Source organism: Solea senegalensis, linkage group LG1 (genome assembly GCF_019176455.1).
Source record: "Solea senegalensis isolate Sse05_10M linkage group LG1, IFAPA_SoseM_1, whole genome shotgun sequence".
In the NCBI taxonomy this organism is placed as follows: Eukaryota; Metazoa; Chordata; class Actinopteri; order Pleuronectiformes; family Soleidae; genus Solea; species Solea senegalensis.
The window spans coordinates 22,614,918-22,634,356 of record NC_058021.1 but is presented as its reverse complement, the minus strand read 5'-3'; the positions used below and the strand labels follow the sequence as shown (position 1 = coordinate 22,634,356).

Sequence of the window (19,439 nt, the reverse complement as noted above, 5' to 3'; positions counted from 1 at the left end):
GATGGCTGCAGTATTCATCACTGGGAGCTGGATGGTGGTCCTCTCTATCATCATGGCATTACAAGAACAAGTTAGTGTTATAGTGCTAAATTTAAACAGTTTGCAAAGGGTTCCACAAATTGCCACGTGGTCTTCCACTTGCTCATGAACAAACTATGCTAATTAATATTGTTCACTACATTACGTGTTTATATGCTCTTACAAGTGGCCCTCCCATCTTCAGCTATAAAAACCTCCTTCGAGCCGGATTTGAACCAGCGACCTAAGGATGTCAGCATTGACCTGCTCTGCTACGAGCTGTGCTTCTCCTACAGTCCTCCGCTCTACCAACTGAGCTATCGAAGGGTTACTGTGTGTGTGGACCTCATGCCCGAAACATCATATTTATGAATGTGTTCTTGAATCCATGTTTGTTTATATACGTGTAATAACACGTTTATAGATGATTACTATATCAATATGTCAACATCCTGCTCATGACCTAAGGATATCAAACGCATTAAGACAGGTGCAGCTGTGGCTGGGCTGCAGGTGTAATACGCCAAAACCTTGTTTGTTCCTGTATGAGGCAGCATACTGTGTGTGTGTGTATGTGTGTGTGTGTCTAGTGGGGGGACCAGTGGAACCTAAATGAAATAATAAGGAAAGGAAAAGACAGATGTGAAAGAAGGTGTAAGTCATCCTATGATTTGAAAGCTTAAGTAACACACATAGTTTTTTCTCAAAGGATCACTATGTCATGTTAGTGTTGTATAAATAAACAAGTTTACAAAGGGTTCCACAAATTGCCACGTGGCCTTCCACTTGCTCATGAACTTGCAACAAACCATGCAAATTAATGTTGTTCACTACATTACGAGGTGTATCTATAGCCATTACTATAGATAGAGACCTCCTTCGAGCCGGATTTGAACCAGCGACCTAAGAATATGAGCTGTATTGGTTCCTCCTACAGTCCTCCGCTCTACCAACTGAGCTATCGAAGGGGGCTCAGGGTGTTGCCAGCTGTTGCTAATACACATTTATAAATGTGGTATTACATACATGTTTATATTATATATAGATATTGAATGACTATGACTGCACACATTGATGTTTATAGACGTATAATTACATGTTTCACATGCACTTCCAGTGTCAGCTTCAGCTGTAAAATGCTCCGCTCTACCAACTGAGCAATGGAATGGACACGTGAATAATAGAAGAAATGAAAAGCATCCGGGTCAGAACAAGGACCTTTGTAGTTTGCATGTTCTCCCCGTGTGTGTGTGCCTTTTCTCCGGGTTCTCCAGTTTCCAGTGAACCGTGAGCACTAAAGCTGGGCCTTCACCTCAGCCATCATTGACGAGAAAATAAATAATCGAGGAAAAAAAGCAACAGTACGATGAATTGGAAGCGCTCAACAAATGCAATTCTTTAATTAACGATGACAAGGATGTAAACAAACAGACCATAACATCAATAACATTCCCCGCAACAATATACAACAAGTCCTTTCTCTTTCTGGTGTGCGTCTTGATTCACTTCAGAGCCGAGTAAGGTGGACAGGTGAGGGGATACAGCTGCGGCATGCGCTCAGTCAGCTCGTTAAGTGTCAGAAAGTGCAGCAGGTCTGATGGGCTCCTTGCCCCAAAGTTTGCCAAAGTTTGTACATGACTGTCAGTTCAATCTTGAGCGTGGGGAAGTCAAAGCGCAGCCCGTAGTTTTCACTGTCTTTTGCACAGTTTGCACTTCTCCAACTAATAAGAATTTTCGGTCTTGAAATGCCTTTCCAGCTGTTAGGACTTCACAAGGCCTAGGATCTTTTGTTTTTGGCCCACCCACTTAAAATCAAACTGTGATTGGTCAATTTGCCCATCACTCTCCAAACCAAAACACATAGCTTGGCCTTCTCCGGGAAGTCCTAAACAATTAATTAAATAAAATTGCATTTAGTACCACAACAGAATATAATCAAATAAATAGAATAGATTATCATTATTATTATTATTATTACTATTATTATTAACATGATTATAACTAGAATAGAATATATTTAATATAGATAAGTGAACACAATATGCAAAATTACTGAGGTGTAGCATCTTTCTTTTTGCCATAACTCCGGGCATCAAATGAAGCCTTCCACTCAGCCAGAGTTGTAGTGGCTGTGGCTTGGCAGTACCAATTCCCAAAGTACTGTTGGTGTACCCAAATGTTTAAATGCACTTATTGTAAATCGCTTTGGATAAAAGTGTCTGCTAAATGACATGTAATGTAATGTATTCATCACTGGGAGCTGGATGGTGGTCTTCTCCATCATCATGGCATTACAAGAACAAGTTAGTGTTATAGTGCTAAATTAAAAACGTTTGCTAAGGGTTCCACGTGGCCTTCCACTTGCTCATGAACAAACCATGCAAATTAATATTGTTCACGACATTACCTGTTTATATGCTCTTACAAGTGGCCCTCCCATCTTCAGCTATAAAAACCCTCCTTCGAGCCGGATTTGAACCAGCGACCTAAGGATGTCAGCATTGACCTGCTTTGCTATCAGCTGTGCTTCTACTACAGTCCTCCGCTCTACCAACTGAGCTATCGAAGGGTTATGTGTATGTGTGGACCTCATGCCCAAAACATGTTTATGAATATGTTCTTAATTCCATGCTGGTTTATACACATGTAATAACATTTACGTTTATAGATGATAACTATGTCAATATGTTGACATCCTGCTGATGACCTAAGGATATCAATGGCCATAAGACAGGTGCAGCTGTGCTTGGGCTGCAGGTGTAATACGCCAAAACCTTGTTTGTGCCTGTATGAGGCAGCATACTGTGTGTGTGCAGCTCCTGCTGACGCCCTTTTTTGAGAGACTACGCACATCTCCAGCATGTGATGTACTGATCTGAGGAGCACAAACAGTGGCTGTGTGTGTGTGTGTGTGTGTGTGTTTGTGTCACCTCCAACTAGTGATGTGACCAGTGAAACCTAAATGAAATAATAAAGCATAAAAATACAAACGTGTTTCAAGCATTAAGCAAAGGAAAAGACAGATGTGACAGAAGGTGTAAGTCATCCTATGATTTGAAAGCGTGAGTAACACAAGTAGTTTTTTCTAAAGGAAAGCATCTTTATACAACAACAACTGGTATTGCACAACGAAATGTCAAGGTCAGATGGAGGGTTGATCAGCATCACTATGTCATGTTAGTATCAGTTAGTGTTATATGCTAAATTAAAACAGTTAATTAAAAGGTTTCCACAAATAGCCACGTGGCCTTCCACTCTGGTCATAAAACATCCTTCGAGCCGGAGTCGAACCAGCGACCTAAGGATTTCAACATTGATTGTTCACTACAGTCCTCCGCTCTACCAACTGAGCTATCGAAGGTACTTGTATATAAGTTTACGCCATAAAAAAATCTTTTTGAGGCAAGCTCTCTGGGCACAAGATGGTGGTCTGGAGTAGAGAGGCCTTGCTCCAGCATACTCTTCTCCTGCTTTTTTTGACGTTTATATTACCTAAAAATATTCAAAGTATAACTTTGCTTGTATAACGTAGTGTATTAAATATATGCAATATATCTACACAGAACAGAGCACAGATACTATGTTATTCCCTTTTATTAACTCACAGCCACCATGTAAAATGTGCAATAGTGGGAAAAAAACTAGTGCAATAATAAAGGAATGGCATAAAGGAGTGCAATGGTATACTGTAAGTCACAGAGAGAAAATGTGCATTGTGCAAATGAGCAGGTTTTTTGTTTTTGTTTTTTTTTATTACAGAGAGTTATTGTAAGTCTTGATGGCTGATGGCAGGAATGACTTCCTGAATCCGTCCTTGTGACAGCGGAGCTGTCTGAATCTCATGGAGAATGTGCTCTCCTGGGCCTGGATGTGGTGGAGAGGATGATCGGGGTTATCCATGATGGAAAAAAGTTTATTCAGCATCCTCCTCTCCACCTCCACGGTGTCCTGTTTGCAGCCGATGATGGAGCCGGCCTTCTTTATCACTTTGTTGAGTTTGTTAGTTTCACCGGCTCCAATGCTGCTCCCCCAGCACACCACAGCAAAGAACAGTGCGCTGGCCACAACAGACTGGTAAAATAACTCCAACATCTCGCTGCTTACATCAAAGGATCGCAGCCTCCTCAGAAAGAAGAGCCTGCTCATTCCCTTCCTGTACACAGCACTGGTGTTAGCCTTCCAGTCCAGTCTGTTGTTCAGCCTCACACCAAGGAATTTGTATTCCCCCACCATCTCAATGTCCTCCACCATCTCCTTAGTCTTGGTCACATTCAGAATCAGGTGGTTCTCACTGGCCCACTTCACAAAGTCAGCTACCACTGTCCTGTACTCCCCCTCCTGTCCATCCCTTTTATACACCCCAACACCGCAGAGTCATGGGACGTCAGAGCCACTGGGCGGTAGTCCCTGGGTTCACATGATGCTGATGACTTTGTCTTGGGGACAGGAACCAGGCATGATGTCTTCCACAGCGCTGGGACCATGCCCTGTTGGAGGCTCAGGTTGAAGAGGTGCTGCAGGATCACAGCCAGCTGGGTAGCACAAGCCCTCAGTAGCCTGGGGCTAAAACCGTCCAGGCCTGCAGCCTTGTTCTGCTACAGTCTCTCCAGCTCATGAAAAAAACGTCAGACTGATGAAATATTTAGAAACGTCTGTCCCTCATCATGGTTGACACGGATGGTGTAGTGGTTAGTGTGCTTGCCATTGGAACAACAAGATCAGGGTTCGAAACCAACTTGGAACAGGCTTTTTTTTGGATGTTTTTCATGTTCTCTCCGGGTTCTCTGGCGTCCTCCCACAGTCCAAAAACATGCAATGTGGGGATTAGGTAAATTGGACACTCCAAATTGACCATAGGAGTGAGTGTGAATCGTTGCTTGTCTCTATCTGTGTGTGTGGCCCTGCGATGGACTGGCAAACTGTCCAGGGTGTACCCCGCCTATCGCCCGATGTAGTTGAGATTGGCACGGCACCTCCCACGACCCTCTGGTGGAGGATAAAGCGGTAGGAGCTGCTGTGTCAAAAAGCTCCTTCGAGCCGGATTTGAACCAGCGACCTAAGGATGTCAGCATTGACCTGCTCTGCTACGAGCTGTGCTTCTCCTACAGTCCTCCGCTCTACCAACTGAGCTATCGAAGGGTTACGTGCCTTTGTGGACCTCATGTTTATGAATGTGTTCTTAAATCCATGTTGGTTTATACACAGGTAATAACACATTTATAGATGATAACTATATCAATATGTCAACCTCCTGCTCATGACCCGATGATATCAATTGCAATAAGACAGGCGCAGCTGTGGCTGGGCTGCAGGTGTAATACGCCAAAACCTTGTTTGTGCCTGTATGAGGCAGCATACTGTGTGTGTGCAGCTCCTGCTGACGCCCTTTTTTGAGGGACTACACACATCTCCAGCATGTGATGTACTGATCTGAGGAACACAAACAGTGGCTGTGTGTGTGTGTGTGTGTGTGTGTGTCACCTCCAACTAGTGATGTGACCAGTGGAACCTAAATGAAATAATAAAGCATAAAAATACAAACGTGTTTCAAGCATTAAGCAAAGGAAAACACAGATGTGACAGAAGGTGTAAGTCATCCTATGATTTGAAAGTGTGAGTAACACAAGTAGTTTTTTCTAAAGGAAAGCATCTTTATACAACAACAACTGCTATTGCACAACGAAATGTCAAGGTCAGATGGAGGGTTGATCAGCATCACTATGTCATGTTAGTATCAGTTAGTGTTATATGCTAAATTAAAACAGTTAATTAAAAGGGTTCCACAAATAGCCACGTGGCCTTCCACTCTGGTCATAAAAACATCCTTCGAGCCGGAGTCGAACCAGCAACCTAAGGATTTCAACATTGATTGTATACTACAGTCCTCCGCTCTACCAACTGAGCTATCGAAGGTTCTTGTAGATCAATTTATGCAATATATCTACACAGAACAGAGCACAGATACTATGTTATTCCCTTTTATTAACTCACCAGCTTGCGATGGTTGCAGTATTCATCACACGTATAATAACACGTTTATAGATGATTACTATATCAATATGTCAACATCCTGCTCATGACCTAAGGATATCAAACACATTAAGACAGGTGCAGCTGTGGCTGGGCTGCAGGTGTAATATGCCAAAACCTTGTTTGTTCCTGTATGAGGCAGCATACTGTGTGTGTGCAGCTCCTGCTGACACCCTTTTTTGAGGGACTACGCACATCTCCAGCATGTGATGTACTGATTTGAGGAGCACAAACAGTGGCTGTGTGTGTGTGTGTCACCTCCAACTAGTGGGGGGACCAGTGGAACCTAAATTAAATAATAAGGAAAGGAAAAGACAGGAAAGGAAAGGACAGATGTGACAGAAGGTGTAAGTCATCCTATGATTTGAAAGCTTAAGTAACACAAGTAGTTTTTTCTCAAAGCATCACTATGTCATGTTACTACCAGTTAGTGTTGTATGCTAAATTAAACAAGTTTCCAAAGGGTTCCACAAATTACCATGGTTTGTTGCTCATGAACATGCAACAAACCATGTACATTAATGTTGTTCAATACATTACATCCATTACTATAGATGCAAACCTCCTTCGAGCCGGATTTAAACCAGCAGCCTAAGGATATCAGCTGTATTGGATCCTCCTACAGTCCGCCGCTCTACCAACTGAGCTATCGAAGGGGGTCGTCCTGTGACGCTGTTGACACCGACACCGAGGCTCATTTCATCACCATGGACAGTGCTATAAAATCATGGCGCATAACAAACCATTAAGTAAAAAATCATGAGCATCCTCAAACTACAATACAATTTCAAATGCAGAAGCTGGTAATACAAAGACTATTTTTATTAGATACAATGAAGTGTATATATTGTCATCAAACCAAAACACATAGCTTGGCCTTCTCCGGGATTTGAGAAGTCCTAAACAATTAATTAAATAAAATTGCACATAGTACCACAACAAAATATAATCGAATAAATAGAATAGATTATTATTATTATTATTATTATTATTATTATTATTATTAACATGATTATAACTAGAATAGAATATATTTAATATAGATAAGTGAACACAATATGCAAAATTACTGAGGTGGAGCATCTTTCTTTTTGCCATAACTCAGGGCTTCAAATGAAGCCTTCCACTCAGCCAGAGTTGTAGTGGCTGTGGCTTGGCAGTACCAATTCCCAAAGTACTGTTGGTGGGTGGCAGGGTCCTGCTCCCTCTTACACTGCTTGCAGGTGATGGTGTCACTCTTCTTAGTCTACTTCCTCTTTTTATTGCCACTCTCCTCTTGTAGTATCTTTTCCTTTTGGAATTGCTGTGTGGTGTATGGCACATCAGCTGCCTGTGCTAAACGTTTGCAAAGGGCTCCACAAATTGCCACGTGGCCTTCCACTTGCTCATGAACAAACCATGCAAATTAATATTGTTCACTACATTACGTATTTATATGCTGTGGCCCTCCCATCTTCAGCTATAAAAACCCTCCTTCGTGCCGGATTTGAACCAGCGACCTAAGGATGTCAGCGTTGACCTGCTATCAGCTGTGCTTTTCCTACAGTCCTCCGCTCTACCAACTGAGCTATCGAAGGGTCGCACATGTCTGTGGATCTCTTACCCCAAATATCATGTTTATTAATATGTTCTTAAATCCATGCTGGTTTATACACATGTAATAACATGTTTATAGATGATAACTATATCAATATGTTGACATCCTTCTCATGGCCTAAGGATATCAATGGCCATAAGACAGGTGCAGCTGTGGCTGGGCTGCAGGTGTAATACGCCAAAACCTTGTTTTTGCCTGTATGAGGCAGCATACTGTGTGTGTGTGTCACCTCCAACTAGTGGGGGGACCAGTGGAACCTAAATTAAATAATAATACATAAAAATACAAATGTGTTTCAAGCATTAAGCAAAGGAAAAGACAGATGTGACAGAAGGTGTAAGTCATCCTATGATTTGAAAGTGTGAGTAACACAAGTAGTTTTTTCGAAAGGAAACGAAAGCATCTTTATTTGTCATTATACAACAACTGGTATTGCACAATGAAATGTTGATATCAGATGGAGGGTTGATCAGCATCGCTATGTCTTGTTAGAACCAGTTAGTGTTACATGCTAAATTAAAACAGTTAATTAAAAGGGTTCCACAAATAGCCACGCGGCCTTCCACTTGCTCATGAACATGCAACAAACCATGCAAATTAACGTTTTTCACTACATAACGTGTTTATATGCTCTTACAAGTGGCCCTTCCAGCTTCAGCTGCTAGAGATGCGGCTCTAAAAAACGTTTATAGTACCTAAAAATATTCAAAGTATAACGTTGTTTGTATACCACAGTGTATTATATATATGCAATATATCTACACAGAACAAAGCACAGATACTATGTTATTCCCTTTTATTAACTCACCAACAAGCGATGGTTGCAGTGTTCATCACTGGGAGCTGGATGGTGGTCTTCTCCATCATCATGGCATTACAAGAACAAGTTAGTGTTGTAGTGCTAAATTAAAACAGTTTGCAAAGGGTTCCACAAACTGCCACGTGGACCTCCACTTGCTCATGAACAAACCATGCAAATTAATGTTGTACAATACATTATGTGTTTATATGCCCTTACAAGTGGCCCTCCCATATTCAGCTATAAAAACCTCCTTCGAGCCGGATTTGAACCAGCGACCTAAGGATGTCAGCATTGCCCTGCTTTGCTATCAGCTGAAATTCTCCTACAGTCCTCCGCTCTACCAACTGAGCTATCGAAGGGGCGTCAGTATGCTACTAACTGTTGTTAATACACGTTTAATACATACATATTTGTTTGGCACCAGCGCCCGCAGATACAGAACAGTTGTATCAAGTTCTAAGTCCTTAACACCTATTTTATTTTATACCACCTTAAATGAGACATATTATGCAAAATCCACTTTTTAACCATTTCAATACTTATATTTGGGACTCTGGAGGCCCTAACAGTCGCCAAAGTGTGGAAAAAGAATACTCAATCATGTTTTCGTGGTCCCCCTTAGTGTAAAGTATAGGCAATAAAACACTCGATGTTGAATTCCCTGCGCTTATGACGGCAGCATGCGCATTTCACCGCGAATGTTACCACCCACCAGTAAGTTTACTTCGAGAGCTCCACCTTAGCTCCACCTTGTCACTGTAAAATGCGAGAGTGCAGGCGAGGGAGGAAGAGCGGTATTATGTCAACGCAGAGGGACAAGTGTGCTGTTGGTGGCTGCACAGTGGAGCACAGTGTTTTACAGAGGATTTTATATATGAAGCTAATGTGCCGGATAAAGTCAGCAAATGTGTGTTCGCACCACTTCACATCAGACTGCGGCCAGTGGTCGCCGTATTTAGTCAGCGAACGTATTTCACCGACGTACAAACACACACATTGTTAAGAAAAGGTCACATAGAGCTCATAACTGACCATTCTGACACGTCCTAATTAAAAATATTTGTTCAGTACGTCCTCCATGACCGGAGCACAGACTCAGTCTGATACAATCACATATACAGCAGCAGTTTATGCAGCTCGGCGATCAGTGGTGCTGTCCCTAAGTGTTTTAACTGATTTACAGTTCGGCACTGTTCGGCTCGATCCTTATGTAGGGAACTCTTTTAATTGGGGAAATAGGGTATAATATGTCCCCTTTATCACCTTTTACTTTTAGTAAGAACACACGTTTACAGTACATTTTTAGCTGTGAAAGTGTCCTTTGAGCCAGAGTTGAACCAGCGACCTAAGGATATCAGCATCACTTATTTGCCCTACAGTCCTCCACTCTAACAACTGAGCTATCGAAGGGTCTCGACGTCTCTGTTGTCGTCACACGATGATATATTACTTTGTAAATGTTTATATGAGACTTAAACGTCCTTGTTTATGGGTCCACAGATCCGTCATGATTTCGAGTCCACATAAAACATTAGACCCATTGCTGGTTTAGTTTATGATTGGAACCATGGTCATCTATGTGCCTCCACATAAAGTCCACCATCTCATCCAGTGGCACACGAGAAAACCTATGAAGCAGTGAGTGACATGTGATGGGTTTTCACAACATCCTCACCTTTGATCTCTTTATACATACTTAAATTTCACGTGGTTCTTTGTTGACCGTAGACATGATGTCACCACATCAGTCACATGATTCTCGTCCTGATGCTCAAACACTTTTGCTTTTCCAGAAATCCACGTTCATCGATCTGTATCAGGTATCGTGGGTGAACTCCCTCAGAAGCCGACCGTGTGTCGGAAACTTGTTCATTACGTTGCTAAAATGGCCTCGTGCACATCTGTTTCACAGCTGCGCTCACCTTCCCTGCAGCCACTGAGCTCACACTTTAATGGTTTGTCGCTGGAAAATTCATAAATTAATATCTTTGCAAGCAGAGTGAATGCAGTGTGTTCTGTTTAGCAGAGAACCGCGCAGCCCAGCTCAATGAATCCCTCTGGAAATACGGTCCATGTCAAACCTGAGCCTTTTGGAATTCTGGGAAATGCATTTAGTCCTACTCCCACAATAACAGAGTGAATTTGGGAGCATTAGAGTCCATCCCTGCATCCCCCTGCACATGGGAAAATGTAATTTCCCCTTCATAATTACATTCAGCACAGAATCTCCCAGAATATTAGCTGAAATGTGGAGGAATGTGCAGCATTCTGGCCGCGGCCACCCTGCCATTGTCTATACTTCTGAATGCCGTGTTTGTTTTCACTTGTGTTTTCTCTAAAACAAAACACTGGAGCTTCTCAAGAAAAGAAAAAAAAGACAGCGGAACGGCCATGGCGAGCTGTGGGATCCGTGCTCCCGCAGATACAGATGTTTACTCCATCCAGCAAACACAGATATGAGGCTTCGTGGACGAGGACACATCGCCAGCAGAGAGGTGAGCTGTTCCAAGGAGCTTATCTGAGGCTTCAGTCTAGAATAAGACACCGAGGACATAAACTGCTACATGAAACGATTCCTGACGTGTCATGTTTTACAATCACAGGGTTTTTTTTTGACGGACTAAGCCAGGATGAACTTGAGGCCCACTTTCTCAGATATCCTGGATTTTCTTAAGTCTTAACTTTCCTGCAACAGGACCCTGGAGTATACAGTGTGTGTGTGTGTGTATACACAGGTTGACTTCGTGAAAACTGCAGGGACACGACGTGGGTGTGGTCAGGTAAAGCCGGGAAAACTTGAAGTTAAATATTGAAAATGTGCAAATAATAACAATATATGTGCATTTATTAAAAGTATTTCATGTGTTCATTCATCAACACTGTAGGTGGCGGTAATGAGGCTTAAGCACTTGGCGCCACCCGCCATTCAAACAGTAGAACAAGGAAGTACGCCGCTGTTCCAATTGAAGAATCATGCTTGTGTACTCCCGTACTTGGCAAGTATGTACTCCAGGTGTACTTCCCAAGTACGCAAGTACATCCTTGCATACTTGAGTATTGAGTAAGGGCCTTTTTTTGTTTTGGTTCCCCACTTCCTTCTTCCTGTTTCTCTGTCAAGGGCCCTTGATCTACAGTGTTGATAAATGAACATATGAAATACTTGCTACTAAATGCATATATATTGTTATTTTCACATTTTAAATATTTAACTTAATTTATTAATTTATTTTTATTAAAATATACAGTACACTGTGGAAATAGATATATTACAGCATTGTCAAGTAGTGTGTTTGTGTATACATATATATGTATATATATGTATACACATACATATATGTACATTTTAAAATACAGATACAATGACCGTGCGACTTTAATATAAATTAAAAGTTAAAATAAATAAAACATAATATACTATAATATACAAACTTTCAAATTGTCAGGTCAAAACATTTCCATTAAAAACAAAATAACACGTCAACAACAAATCTATGGATCACACCAAGCATCTAATGACAGAGACGTCTGATTTAATCAGGACAGGCCGAGGTAACGCTGCTCTGTGAGCGCCAAGTGTGCGCAGAGGCGGAGCTTATCACCTCCGATAAACGTCACTGTCAAACTATAAATACGTCACATCTTCATACACAAACCACATGTTTGAATTCTAAATGACTCATTTCTCGCATCAAATGATCTTAAAACTGCGTTCTGGGACAGAGAAATATATTTATTTCAGATTTATATTTCTATTATCTGCTGCTATGTTCCGCCAAAATGCATTCTGGGATACATGGCTTTCCCAAGTCACCACCCGATGCATGCTTTATCAAGGTGAATAGAATGGAAGTGTAACTCATACATATGATCTATATATCATGTAGATGTTATGATATATAGATCAGCCCTAAAGAGCTCCTTCGAGCAAGAGCCGAACCAGCGACCTAAGGTCGTCAGCATTGTTTGGTTTTCCTACAGTCCTCCGCTCTACCAACTGAGCTATCAAAGGGCCACGGTAGGTTTGTTTTCTTAAAAAAGAAAAAATGGCTGAAAAAATATGTTATGTAATGAAAAGCATGATAGGTTTGAAAGTGTCTCTCTTCAGTGTTGTATGTCATTACACAATGACATATGACTTTATAAATGGTTTGTTCGTTTGAATTTATCCAAACTTATGCATGTAGATGTTATGATATATAGATCAGCTATAAAATCCTCCTTCGAGCCAGAATTGAACCAGCGACCTAAGGATGTCAGCATTGCCTAGCTCTCCTACAGTCCTCCGCTCTACCATCTGAGCTATCGAAGGCCGTGTGTCTAGGTAATAAACACATCAAGTGGTCATAAACATGTTATTAGGTGTTCATGACCCTGTTTAGTGGTTATAAACATGTTATGACAGATATTTTAAGTTTATGTACTGATATTGCACTGTTTTAAAAATGTTAAACTCCCAGTTGAAATATGGAAGGTACACATCTTGTTTACAAGCGTCATTCTTTGTGGTTTAAAATAGATTTACATGAATGTGCACATATGATGTTTATAAGCGTGTTATTACACATTAATAGGCTAAGTACGTTTATTTTCATATACATCTTATTGCAATGTCGTTACATGTTATTAAACTACCGACTGAGTATCCAGCTCATGCGTTTACAAACATGTTATGACATGCTGTCAAAGCGTTTGATATTTTTAATTTAAAGGACGATCAAAAGACTGAAGAATGGTCAACATAACAAGTGGCTACAGGCAAACAACTGGAAACTGCAGAGTTGGACACATTTCATTCAATAAAATGATTCCAGGCTAGTGCTTGAATCCTGAGACAAGGACAGTCGTCCACTTGGCAGCGTCGCCGACTTGACTGTGCAAGTCAGCAGCTGCAAACTTAAAATTCCATTATATTTTCCCTTCACTTGTCAGGAGTAAAACAAACTAAAAAACGGTGTTGTTTTCTTTAAGTGCATGCTTCGTGGCACGCAGACACAAGCATGTGTTTGGAGCTTAATCCATATTTGACACACACACAGTGTCCCTCCCATATAATTACACTGCAAAGTGTTTCAGAGGGAGACAGGCGAGGAGATCAGGGTGGTCCTCCTCTCACTTCCTCACTCCTTGCAGCTCATCAGCCAGAGACCTGTGATTCACCATCATTAGCATTCCACCACAGCAAAGCAGCAGAGATGTGGGTGAGGAGCAGCCACACTGTCTCCACGTCTGACCCTCAAATTCACTGCTGTATTCAAATTTTTCCCTGTTTTCAGTTTCACTTTGAGCAGACGCCTATGTTTACTTACCCAAACTTGTTCTCTGTCCAAAGGTGTAGTGATCTAAGTTGAAGACAACGTTAACGTTTTTAGAAACAGATTGTTTCTCTCTCAGAGTTTTTACCTGTTCCCATGCCCGTCTGTTGGTTTGTTTATTAGCAGGGTTCCAAAACATGAACAGATTTTCACTAAACTTTGTGGAGGGGATGTGGTTCAAGCCGAGAAGGAGCTCATTACACTGTTAGTGACATAAAAGGCCATGAGGCCAAACAAAATCCAAACACACGAAGATGAATGTGATCTTTTCCCCAAAGTTGAATTACGGTGCTATACGCAAAAAGGTAAGGGTGGTGTATTGAGGTTGCCCCCCGGCACCGTTTTCCAAAATCATCATTGTAGGACTCACAAACACTGGTTCTGTGTGTGGATAAAAGCAAAACAATGATACCAAACCTTTGCAGATTCTCTGAAACTTGTTCTCAAATGATCCAGCATGTTAATGTGGGCCCCATAAGGGTTTGTCCGTGGTTTCCATGGTGGCTCCTCCCATGTTTTCCCACATGGGCTTTCCATCTAGAAGCCTTATGCTACTGATATTTTTGGGACTGGGACCATATGGGACCTGCAAAATGTGCCCACTTCGAGCCCATGCTTGAAGTGGGCACATCTTCTAACCAAGTAGTCGGAATGGGCGTAAGCTTAAAGTGGGCAAACACGGGTGGCGTCACCATGGACAAACCCACTTGGGACCTATATTGTCAGCCCATAACAACTGTCATTGTTATATTACCACAGGTGGACAGGATCTGTGGCCACACAAGTTTGATCTAGAAAGTCGATCAATCCTGTAAACCAGGGTTTCGTAATCCTGGTCCTGAGGTGCCACTGCCCTGCATGTTTTAGATCTTTCCTTGCTCCAACACACCTAAATGCAGGCACCGCAGAAGCCTGATATTTGAATCAGGTGTGTCACGAAAACAGGGGTCACAAGTGTCTACTCCAGTCATTTGTGACAATATTTTACAGAATTTCACAATAAAAGTGTTTTCGGTGACGCGGAACAATGTATAGTTCACAACAAAAACATATTTATGAATCAAAACGAATCAAAAGCACATGGAAGTAAGTCATTATAACTTGATATTAAGTGGTGGGCTGCATGAAATTGATTGGAGGGCCACACGTTTGAGACCTCTGCTGTAAACCACATGTTTCTAGTATTCTAGAGATTCAGGTTGAATTAGGTTAAAAGAAACAAGAAAAATAGTCACTCTAACTGTAATAGAGATGCACAGCGTGGCTCATGTTTATAATGGACAGTGGAAGTTTTCAGGTGATGAGAAAACAATATCAGCCTCTCCCGGCTTCACAGAAACACATCCTCGCACACTGGCAATCAGACAGAAGCAAAAACACAAACTCCCTGGAGAGACACAGATATCCTGCTCTCCACCTCCTCCCGGTCCTCACCAACAGGTGCTCGCTTGTAAAAAACAAAATGACAAATCATTTTCTCCCCTGTCAGTCAGTACACGTACGTGCCAATACTTGTGTGCACGGCACTCATGTACACCAGGTCCCTGTCAGGACAATTATTTCCCCTCGCTGCCGAGCCAAGCGCAGTCGCAGAAAATTAATGTTGGCCTCATGCAAATGTTTCTACCTCAGCTCCTGTTTCCTGTCGTGGTGTTTATCTGTCATCTGTGATGAATGATAGTTTGGCGCTGGGAACGGTTTTTACTCAGTCTGGGGATGTGAGTTCTGTGTCACTCATTATTACGTTGCTGTGGAATGAAACAAAACAAACTTCAGGTTAATATCTCATATTAAAGTGCACAGTATGTTATTTCTACCACAAGGGAAGAGAATGAGGCAGTCACAAGAACCATAACCCTGTCCCTTCGATAGCTCAGTTGGTAGAGCGGAGGACTGTAGGAGCTGGTCAGTGCTGACATCCTTAGGTCGCTGGTTCAACTCCGGCTCGAAGGAATGTTTTACAGAGATATAAGTGCATCATCATTTTGTAGTAATACCACAGTAACTGGCCCCAACTGTTCCATTCTTCAGTAGTCTTCTCTTGGTGTTTCAAAGTAATGGTACAGTACAGTAAGAGTGGAGCTAGTCCCTGCGACAGTCAGCTGGTTTGGGCGAAAAGTCTTGAGACAAACTGAGCAGAAAATAAACGAGCTGCTGGGACGTCCTCCTTTGTTGTCTGTTGTGTTGTTGCACTGCTTTAACTTCATGCTACATATCTCGAGTACAGCCCACACCCCGCCTACCAAGTAAAGTACAAGCACAAGCCTGACCCGGGTCTTCACCGGTCCAAACCGTACCAAACTGAAGTTTACCATGATGGAAAAATGTTGCCAAAATGTTACAAATGCATTGTAAGGTGACTGTAATGCCACCTTATACAGTTGCATATAGTACATATTTGTTATTTGTTATTACAGCTATAAAAAAAAACCTTCAAGCCAGATTTGAACCATATTGAACTATATTGTCCCACCATGCTAAGTTCTTCCAACTGACCTATCAAAGGTTCTATGAGGTCTTTGAGGTCTACGAGGTCTATGAGGCCTTTGAGGTCTATGAGGTCTTTGAGGTCTACGAGGTCTACAAGTTCTACAAGGTCTTTGAGGTCTATGAGATATTTGAGGTCTTTGAGGTCTATGAGGTCTTTGTGGTCTACGAGGTCTATGAGGTCTACAAGGTCTATGAGGTCTGCTCCTCTGTACACAGGTGGACTCCAAAACTTTATCTGACAATGTCGTAATAAACGGTTTGTAAGACGAACATGATATAATCTCAAAGAACTGCACATTTTGTACACTCTATACAATCAAACACAGCAATGAGACAATGCAGAGGAGATTTCTATTAATATCTCTTGCGTTTCTTATCCAAACACCGACAAAGTGTGCACTGCACACACTGCTGCACTGAGAAAGTCATCTGCCGGATTGTTAACTTGTCTTACATAAAGGTTTTTCAAGGAGCATTGTAAGATTGAAAATGTAAAGGACATTGGTTTGGGTGAAAAATGATCATTTCTATGTCGAATGTTGATGTTTTTGAGGACTGGGTCTCTCGTGCGGCCTTTGTGTGACTGAAATGTGAACTTTTGTGAAAACTGAAAAAAATCCAGACTCCTTATGTTGTTCTATATTCATGTCCGCTTATGCAAAGCCACCGTGTCTTGACTCGACTCGTTCTGTGAATGAGTCGCGGCCCAGCTGTTGACTAATGGTCCACATTCACCTCTAAGAAAACACAGTGTCACCACTCCTTGTGTCCAGAGTGGCTGGTGAAAGCAGGGAGGAGTCGGCCCAGTAAATGGGTTTGGGGGTGGGGGGAGGGGGGACAAAGTGGAAGGGGTTAGCATTGTATTGTTTGACTGACAGTGGGACAGTGAGGGGGGAGCGGGTGGCCTCGCTCCACACACAATTAGAACACGCTAAGCCCCCTTTTCTGTGGCAGGGTGGGAAACAGCAGACAAATACCCGTCAGGTTTGATTCATGACAGCTTTTTTGTGACTTGAGAAACTTTACATGACATTAAAGAAAAGAAAAAAAATTACTGTGTTAATGCAACTGAAATTGGACATTTAAAATGTGTGTAAACAAACTTTTTAAACAGACTTTAGTGGGTTATGCTGACTGTTATGAATAACATTGATTGTCCAATAAAAATAAATTAAACATCTTCATGTTGAGTTTGAGGTAAAATTGGGACATCATAAAACATTAACACAGCTATTAAAAATAATCTTTTTAGCAATGCTAACCTTTTTCCAAACTCTGTCTAAATTGTATCTGCTCCAAACTCTGATGACACCCTGACACCAAGTTTCAAGAAAATCACTTGATAAAGGTTTTGTCTAATCCTGTGAGCAAACACATCACCAGACAAACTAACAAATAAAACAAACACAAACCAAATTAAAATCACCAGCAACTGAGATATTTATGACACAATCTGATTCAATGGCTTTAGATCAGTTTTTCAAATGATCCAGTGGTTCAAAAAGTAAGTATTAACGTGTTTACACAGTTTGAGAATAGAATAACCCATGAAGAATTATTTAATAATGTTCCTTACATATTAAATTAACAGTGTTAGGATAAGCATTATTATAGTCAGAAAATTAGTTAACATAGGAAACTATCACAGTCTATATGCAAAAATAATGCATTTTCAACCTTAAAGATGTTCTGCAGCCTGGTTTAAGGAAAACAACCTCTTCATACAACACTGACAATAACTCACAAGCAACCAGCTGGTAGCTTTTTAGCCTCTTAGCAGCCATATCTCTATGTTTTTCGTGAACAAAAAGTGATATAACATTATTTTAATGCTACGTCCAAGCTCATTTCACAATAGTTGCTCACAAGCAACTAGCAGGTAGCTTCTTAGCCTCTCAGCAGCTGCTTGGTTGCCTCTGTTTTCCTTTGTGAACAGAAATTATCTTACATTATTACTGTTTGCTGTGTCCTTCATCTGAGCTCATAAGCTGGTAGCTATTAGCCTCTTAGCTAAAAAGCTAGCTTGTGTGTTCATCTTGTTTGATGATACTGATAATAGAAACTGATTCAAAAATAATCAATGATTGAGGAAATAATGATTATTACATGGCAGATTAGCATTGACATTTTTACATAAAGCCACATCTGAGTGGATACAGCAACAGACAACAGTCCAAAAACATCTCCTTAAATGCTGTGCAATATACCTTTTATTTACTTCACATCCTCCGACTTTTAAACTGTCTGTTTCTATTCATATGGTCAGAGTACGAACAACGTCTCCAATAAACACTTAAGTGTCACTGTTGTTTTTTGCAAACAATGGCTAAACTCAGTCTGGGCTTTATGAGGAAAGCACCTCCTGAAGTTGAAGCTGTTTATTCAGCGGCTTAGGATTGTATTCAGTGAGGAACTGTGGGGGAGGAGGAGGTGGTGGACATGTCAGAGTATCTGCTTACATTCGGCCCAATTAACAATACAATGCTGCAGGGATTTGCAAAGAATAAACTAAGCCTATTTGTCAGCATACATCTGTTAATTATTTGTGTAAATTAGGTCCCAAACAATAATTATCACCTACAACTAAAGTAAAGAGGTGGGAAACTGTCATTAATTGTGCTTAAGATGCCCGACGACTCCAATTAGCCGCCACCCAGGAGCGGCCGCTCTCCCTGCTGCTGTGTACATGAAACACATTACGCTCACTCCGCTTCCCACTGAGCTCCCCGTCGTACTGGTTCGCCCGGTCGGCCATTCAGCTCCAGCGCGCAGAGACACACAGGGGCTGTAACGCAATCTGGCATGAGGTCATGAAATGTTTGGGCAAAATCGTTCCCAGCGTGGAAAATGATACAGTGGGGCTGGTGCTGATAGTGAGCCTGTGAGAAAAGCATGCAGATGGCCACAGAGTTGTGCCCGTGAAGTAACATTTCATGGAAGGTCACGGCCAAACAAACACACTGAGGCGTCCTTCAGGACGGATGTTTGGCTGCTTTAGTCTCAGACAAAGCACAAAAACACACATATGGTGTAGTTATTATGAAACAACTGAAGGGTTACAACCTTTGTTTTCCTGTGTCAACATATTTTATCTGACAAAAACAGAATTAAACACGTCACTCGTGTGTTATATGGACAGAAAAAAAGTGTACTGTAAGGATACAAGTGTATGATATGGTGCTATTTGTGT

At 41.5% G+C, this 19,439-nt stretch overlaps 11 non-coding genes across 11 annotated transcripts; 1 reads left to right on the top strand and 10 right to left on the bottom strand.

Moving 5' to 3' along the window:
- Nucleotides 1–234: 234 nt before the first annotated feature.
- Nucleotides 235–345, bottom strand: trnay-gua. The gene is made up of 2 exons: nucleotides 309–345; nucleotides 235–270 (listed from the first exon to the last, which is right to left on the bottom strand). It is a non-coding gene; the product is annotated as a tRNA-Tyr (tRNA).
- Nucleotides 346–893: 548 nt separating this feature from the next.
- trnay-gua lies at nucleotides 894–986 on the bottom strand. The gene is made up of 2 exons: nucleotides 950–986; nucleotides 894–929 (listed from the first exon to the last, which is right to left on the bottom strand). It is a non-coding gene; the product is annotated as a tRNA-Tyr (tRNA).
- Nucleotides 987–2,476: 1,490 nt separating this feature from the next.
- trnay-gua lies at nucleotides 2,477–2,587 on the bottom strand. Its single transcript has 2 exons — nucleotides 2,551–2,587; nucleotides 2,477–2,512 (listed from the first exon to the last, which is right to left on the bottom strand). It is a non-coding gene; the product is annotated as a tRNA-Tyr (tRNA).
- A 701-nt stretch (nucleotides 2,588–3,288) lies between these two features.
- trnay-gua lies at nucleotides 3,289–3,379 on the bottom strand. The gene is given in 2 exon segments: nucleotides 3,289–3,324; nucleotides 3,343–3,379. It is a non-coding gene; the product is annotated as a tRNA-Tyr (tRNA).
- Nucleotides 3,380–5,046: 1,667 nt separating this feature from the next.
- Nucleotides 5,047–5,157, bottom strand: trnay-gua. Its single transcript has 2 exons — nucleotides 5,121–5,157; nucleotides 5,047–5,082 (listed from the first exon to the last, which is right to left on the bottom strand). It is a non-coding gene; the product is annotated as a tRNA-Tyr (tRNA).
- Nucleotides 5,158–5,840: 683 nt separating this feature from the next.
- On the bottom strand, nucleotides 5,841–5,931 carry trnay-gua. Its single transcript is given in 2 exon segments — nucleotides 5,841–5,876; nucleotides 5,895–5,931. It is a non-coding gene; the product is annotated as a tRNA-Tyr (tRNA).
- Nucleotides 5,932–6,611: 680 nt separating this feature from the next.
- Nucleotides 6,612–6,704, bottom strand: trnay-gua. The gene is made up of 2 exons: nucleotides 6,668–6,704; nucleotides 6,612–6,647 (listed from the first exon to the last, which is right to left on the bottom strand). It is a non-coding gene; the product is annotated as a tRNA-Tyr (tRNA).
- An 815-nt stretch (nucleotides 6,705–7,519) lies between these two features.
- On the bottom strand, nucleotides 7,520–7,625 carry trnay-gua. The gene is made up of 2 exons: nucleotides 7,589–7,625; nucleotides 7,520–7,555 (listed from the first exon to the last, which is right to left on the bottom strand). It is a non-coding gene; the product is annotated as a tRNA-Tyr (tRNA).
- Nucleotides 7,626–8,695: 1,070 nt separating this feature from the next.
- trnay-gua lies at nucleotides 8,696–8,806 on the bottom strand. The gene is made up of 2 exons: nucleotides 8,770–8,806; nucleotides 8,696–8,731 (listed from the first exon to the last, which is right to left on the bottom strand). It is a non-coding gene; the product is annotated as a tRNA-Tyr (tRNA).
- Nucleotides 8,807–12,663: 3,857 nt separating this feature from the next.
- trnay-gua lies at nucleotides 12,664–12,756 on the bottom strand. Its single transcript has 2 exons — nucleotides 12,720–12,756; nucleotides 12,664–12,699 (listed from the first exon to the last, which is right to left on the bottom strand). It is a non-coding gene; the product is annotated as a tRNA-Tyr (tRNA).
- A 2,865-nt stretch (nucleotides 12,757–15,621) lies between these two features.
- Nucleotides 15,622–15,712, top strand: trnay-gua. The gene is given in 2 exon segments: nucleotides 15,622–15,658; nucleotides 15,677–15,712. It is a non-coding gene; the product is annotated as a tRNA-Tyr (tRNA).
- The last annotated feature ends 3,727 nt before the right edge of the window (nucleotides 15,713–19,439 follow it).